At 40.2% G+C, this 6,000-nt stretch overlaps 1 protein-coding gene and 1 non-coding gene across 4 annotated transcripts in view; both read left to right on the forward strand.

Annotated features, from left to right (window-relative positions):
• LOC141376869 (uncharacterized) overlaps positions 1 to 6,000 on the forward strand; it is a 601,238-nt gene that overhangs the window by 151,291 nt on the left and 443,947 nt on the right. The gene's annotated exons all lie outside the window — the stretch shown is intronic.
• LOC147834573 (uncharacterized) overlaps positions 1 to 6,000 on the forward strand; it is a 205,417-nt gene that overhangs the window by 2,204 nt on the left and 197,213 nt on the right. For all 3 annotated transcript variants that reach the window (XR_015504672.1, XR_015504669.1, XR_015504675.1), the window contains exon 2: positions 1,584 to 1,755. This is a non-coding gene — a transcript (uncharacterized LOC147834573). The remainder of the gene's footprint in view (positions 1 to 1,583; positions 1,756 to 6,000) is intronic.

A 6,000-nucleotide genomic window follows, 5' to 3' on the forward strand; every position in this document is an offset into this window, starting at 1 on the left:
TACCGTGAAACCGTGATATTTTATTCAAGGTTATCATATCGTCAGATTCTTATGCTGTGTTCACACCAGATGTAGAAGAAGCGTCAAGTGCGAGTCAATGCAAACGCGCGAACAGACATCCTGCAGCACGATATGCGCGAATGTCTCAAATGACGCGAATGGCGTGGCGCAAATTGAACGTTGAACGTTTTGTGCGTTTGATGCACTTAATGTGCGTTTCGCGTGAATCGCTCAAGTTCAAAAATCTGAACTTAAGCGGATACTCGTGCCACGCTAACCAATCAAGAGCTTGATCTTGTGGGGGCGTGATTGTGACGTAGCGCCTGTTGTTGGTGTCCTGGAGGAAATCCGCCAGCCGACACGACAACCGTTCATCAAACTGGGCTCGGCTCAGTCAGAAGCACCGCTGAAAGTTTCCATCATCCAGATTAAGTTTCTAAAGAAGTTTATGAGCTCACAGACCTGGATGCACCTCTAAAAGGATCTATTGGATTCAGACCTGACCCTAAACGTATCGACGCTGTTTTTCAGCCTTCTTAAAGCACATAGACATTGTTATTTTCTTGATAAAATCCATGTTAGCCATTTAGCATCGAAACTAAGGTCACTGGGCACACAAAAGCCCTGCCCATCACGCGAATCCCCGTCTATTCTGAAGTGAATTTGACACACGAATGAAGCGAGAAAACTCAAATGTTCACGCGGCTATTTACACGCGAACAACAAAATTTATCCGCGCGTTCCGCATCTCGTGTGGACACAGCATTACAGTGGCCCATGACTAATTGGGAGCACATATCATGCGACAAGAACCGACCGAATTTTTTGGGGGGTGAACTATCCCATACATTTTTCCAGAGATGGGTTGCGGCTGAAGGGGATCCACTACGTAAAAATGTGCTGGAAAAGTTGGCGGTTCAATCCGCTGTGGCGACCCCTGATTAATAAAGGGACTAAGCCGACAATAAAATGAATGAATGAATGTATCTCATTAATTTGCTCTTTTGTGTTAAAGACGGTGACAGAGGCAGGACAAAAGTGCAGATAATATTCTTACCCTTTGAAATAACGAGCACACATTAAGAATTAATACTGTTTCACGAAATGTTGACCATTTTCTCTCTGTCAGCTGTTGAAATGTGCAGTTCGTATTTCATATTTGGCTAAATTATGCATTTAAAGTAGGCACTTGGGTCCACCCTGTTTCTTAAGTTTAATCCATAATCTTTCCCTACTATGATATGAAGAAGAACAAAATTGACAAACATAAGCGTCTAGTTAGTAATGCCAATATGAGACTGTAAAATGGCACCTTTCTCTGGGTTAGAGATGTCAAAACTGCATGCAGGATGTCCTCCGCTCTGTAACACAGCATATCTGTGCCTCCGCTTCGGCAGTAGTTTTGCCCAGTCATATTTTATGGTGTGCAGATCTAAAGCGCGCCCCGTTTTTTCTTTCTCTGCCTGAGCAGATCCCACTTAAAGGCCTGAAGAGAAATCATGTTGTTGTCATGAGCAGGGCGACAGGCCAGTAGAGATGGATGATTCATTTCCATCCCCATTAATACTATGATTTGTTAACAGATGCATTGCAGGTCTGGAGAGAAGTACTCTCTTCTGCCAGAGAGTGAGAGATGATTTGTGTACCGCTGGCTTAGATTAGCTCCAGTCCCCATATTGGACATCATATTTCCCAAGGTATTTTTCCTGCGGGCCTAAGTGAAAACCAGATGTCACACACGTCAGCTGCGAGAGGGTATGAAGTATGCTTTTTTGTCACCGTGATATCTTCTCAACACCTTCATATATATCCTGTTCTCACCCCTCGGCCAAGCTCTGAATTAAACAAACCCATCATAGAGAGTTTCAACTCTGATCGCTGTCTATCAAGTTGCGTTATTGAGTCAAAGCACTTCTCTATCCTACTGCTTGACACTTGAAAGTACATTCTGAGTGTGACTAAAGAATATCACACGTTGTGCTTATGTTAGGTTAATGTACAAAGGTGCAAATTATTGTCAGTCAGATCCTGCCTCAAAGTGTTGCTTATAACAAATACAATCAAATCCCAGTCAAACGATATGAAAGTATCCATCTATTGTCAAAGCATGAGTATCATTTAACCTGCACTCTGCATCAAAGGGTTCTTTCATTAATTTTCCTTCAGCTTAGTCTGATTTATCAGAGGTTGTCACAGCGCAATGAAGCACCAACTATTCCAGCATATGTATTAAGCAGCGGATGGTCTTACAGCTGCAACCCAATACTGGAAAACACCCATACACACTCATTCACACATGCAATTACACACTATGGCCATTTTAGTTTATTCAATTCACCTATTGTAGATGTATTTGGACATGTAGGAGAAACATGGGGAAAACATGCAAATTCCACACAGAAACGCCAACTGGCCCAGCAGGAGCTCGAACCAGTGACCTTCTTGCTGTGAGGCAACTAAGCCACCGTGCCACAGCTATTTAAAGGGTTAGTTTACTTAAAAATAATAATTTTGTTATTAATTACTCACACTCATGGGTCTCCAAACCCCATGAAACCTTCGAAATTTGAGAGCTCCTTCATCCTCAGTCCAGAAAAGGAACTAAAAACATTGTCAAAATATTCAGTGTGACTTCAATGACTCGATTGTAATCATACAAACTTCATTAACACTTTTTTTTTGTGCTATAAAACAAACAAATAAAAATAATTACTAGGGATGTTCTGATCAGGAATTTTGCAGCTGAGACCGAGTACCTTGTCATGATGATTGGCCGATGCCGAGTAATGGTTCTGATGCTGTGTAAGGTTGCAGAAGTATATTACAAGAAGTTATATTATTAAATATTCATGTTAAAAATAGTATTTAAAAAAATGTATCTAATATTTTTTGCCAGGTTTTAGTGAATTTGCAATATTTTCAAAAACACAGAACTTTCAGTTCTTATATGTTAAAAGGCCTAAATGCAAATACAAATAATTTGCTCATCTCCAACTAACACAAACACTTGTGATTGATTCATGAGATCAGCCAGATCAGCAAGTACCGATAGAGTCATTACATGTAATTATCGGTCAATCGACTGGAGCATCGCTAAAAATGTATTTTTTTAATCAAATTTTTTTTGTCCATCAATCAAAGTGACCAACATACAACTTTGATTTTCTTTTTTTTTTCATTCCTTTTAGACGAAATATAAATATTTAAAATTACACAATTTAAATGGCCATAAATAAATGTAAATAAAAATGACAGAAACTATTCAGATTTTGGAATTGATTTGGAATTTCTAAATAATAGGGGTGGCACGGTGGCTTAGTAGTTGACACTGTCGCCTCATAGCAAAAAGGTTACTGGTTCGAGTCCCAGCTGGATCAGCTGGCATTTCTGTGTGGAGTATATTGCTGGACAATATTGGAAAAATCTGATATTGCGATATTTTATATTTTATTTATTGTATTGAATAACTCTATTTGGCAGTTTTCTGTTTTCTGAATTTAACTGTATTTAGGTACAGAAACTGAAAAAAAAACACAAAAAATTCTTACTTTGCTTTGTCTTGTTTCTTGTCCAAATATCTAAAAATTCTTAAAAAAGTAAAAAAAAAATTGTTTTGCCTTTAGAAGAAATCTATCAAAATTAAGAGTTTTTCCTTAAAACAAATAGATATTTGGACTAGAAACAAGACAAAAATTCTAAGTTAAAAAAATATTTCCGTAAATCTTAGAAATAATTAAATACAATTAATATTTGTTACACCTCAAAACATCATTTTAATTCTCCTGAAATGATCAATCCAAGGCCTATAAAACACATGCAAAACTTTTACTCTATTATGGATAAACAAATCAGATGTGTTCTGTAGCTCCTGCATATTCAACTATAATTCAGACTCAACATTGCAGATCATGCACATTGCAATATCGATGCTGAAACGATCTATTGTGCAGCTCTAGTCTGGAGTTTGCATGTTCTCCCCGTATTCGTGGGTTTCTTATGGGTGCTCTTGTTTCCCCCACAGTCCAAACACATGGGGAATAGGTGTATTGAATAAACTAAATTGGCTGTAGTGCATGAGTGTGTGTGTGTGAATGAGTGTGTATCAGTTTTTCTCCAATACTGGGTTGCGGCTGGAAGGGCATCGGCTGCGTAAAACATATGCTGGAATAGCTGGTGGTTCATTCGGCCGTGGCGTCCTCTGAAATAGAGACTAAGCTGAAGGAAAATGAATGAATAATAAAGCTTTATTTTAAAAAGCAGATATCTACTTTACAAGAGTAAATTGCCTCAAACTATCAACAATCTGATGGGACGTGCTGACCGAATCTTTTCCTGTTCTGAATCCTATCTAAAACAGAAAGCACTTATTTTGTTTGTTTTTTTGCCCATTTATGACAAATTGTTTTCACTTTTTTCAAATTTGCCATAACATTTCTAATAGTGACTGCTAAATAAATACATGTAACCTGTTAAACTTGTAAACTGACTGAATATTACTTGCTAAAACTCCTAACAGGACAACAAACACAACTTTGTTCAGTTGACTGCTCGAATCTGACTGCTGTTTGCATTTTTTTCTAAGCGCTTGCCAGTTTTGTGTGCATCATACGGTCAGCGAACGGACTGTGGGCGGTCTGTGGGCGAGCCTAGAACACTGATAACCTTCAATCACGCTAGCATGTGACAAAGTTTGGGTTTTGAAGAGAATCGCGGTCCCATAATGCCTGAGGGCTGAAATGAAGGTTGTGCATGCCAGTTAGCGTTCCTGTGTGGTTAAGGGTAACAGCTAAGCACGTGCCAAGGCATGGCGGTATATATCCGACAGCAGCGGCCCGCGTTCTTGTGTATGTGGGGGTGTGGCGTGGCACTCAGAGCGACACGGCGTCAGATGGAGGATCCGCTCTCCATTAGACGAGAGCTCCCCGGGGAAACCGCCGCAGCTGACGAGCTGTAAGAAGTGTCTGCTAATTACCAAAGTCAAAATCCGAAGCGCTTTGAAGATGGCAAGCTCGGAGAGTCTCAACAGGAGTCGTGCGCTAACCTTTCGTCTTGGTCAAAAAAAAAACTGAGGCCCTTCTCTCGCTCCACGCCAAACTCGTAAATCTACAGTCAGGAAGAGGTAACGGTCACGCAGAGTTCAGCCCGTGTTGTTTTTTTTTTTCTTGCTCATGTATGTAATTTCATTGCATATAATTTTATTACCCCATGCTCGCTCGAATTACACGCTACACACTAAAGTCCTGATAGAGCGAAGGCCTGAGAGGAACACGTTAATGAGGTCGGGGAGAAATATGCAGGTGGCCACTACGCTAATGCATCAGGTTGAAACTATGGCGCTTTAAGCTTTTATTTCCTCCTTATGTCAATAGATTGGAAGCAGCTGCGTGTAATGAATGAGACTATTAAGTCTATCAGTTAGTGCCTCACTCTGTAAGAATGCCGGTTTGAAATAATCCACATACCTGGATGTAAATCGAAGTTGACTGTGACTCGCCTCTGCGTAATTGTCCGAATGTTGAGTTTTTTTTTTTACAGTGTCACAATGTTTCTGGGCCATTAGAAGTGAACAATCGGATATATTCATCGCGCACGTGTTATCTGCAACCTCTCGGCTGATTAATCTTAAAGAAACAAAAGTGACCAGGTTTTACCCTCGGCATTAAGTACAACAGTATGTAGAGCGAACCGAGCGTAACCAAACTTTCTCTTTTTTTCTGTGGTTCAGACTTCGAATGTGTCCCGTGAGGCCTCCAGCAAATCACATAGCTCAGTAAAATCAGCACGAGGCAGAGAAACTTCTGGAAATCTCATCAGCGAGGCGCGCGACCGTCAATCAAGTTCACAAATCGGAGGGGTTTGTGACCTCAGATTTGCGGGGAGTCGCTTCGGGCTGATCAAATTAGCTATCGGTCTATCGAATGCAGAGGTGTTTTGGCATGTTTGAAAATCTTAATACTTTATTACTCTTGAGAGGACCCCCTCAAAAAAAAAAGCCCATGC

This window comes from Danio rerio, chromosome 12 (genome assembly GCF_052040795.2).
Source record: "Danio rerio strain M-AB ecotype USA chromosome 12, GRCz13ab, whole genome shotgun sequence".
NCBI lineage: Eukaryota > Metazoa > Chordata > Actinopteri > Cypriniformes > Danionidae > Danio > Danio rerio.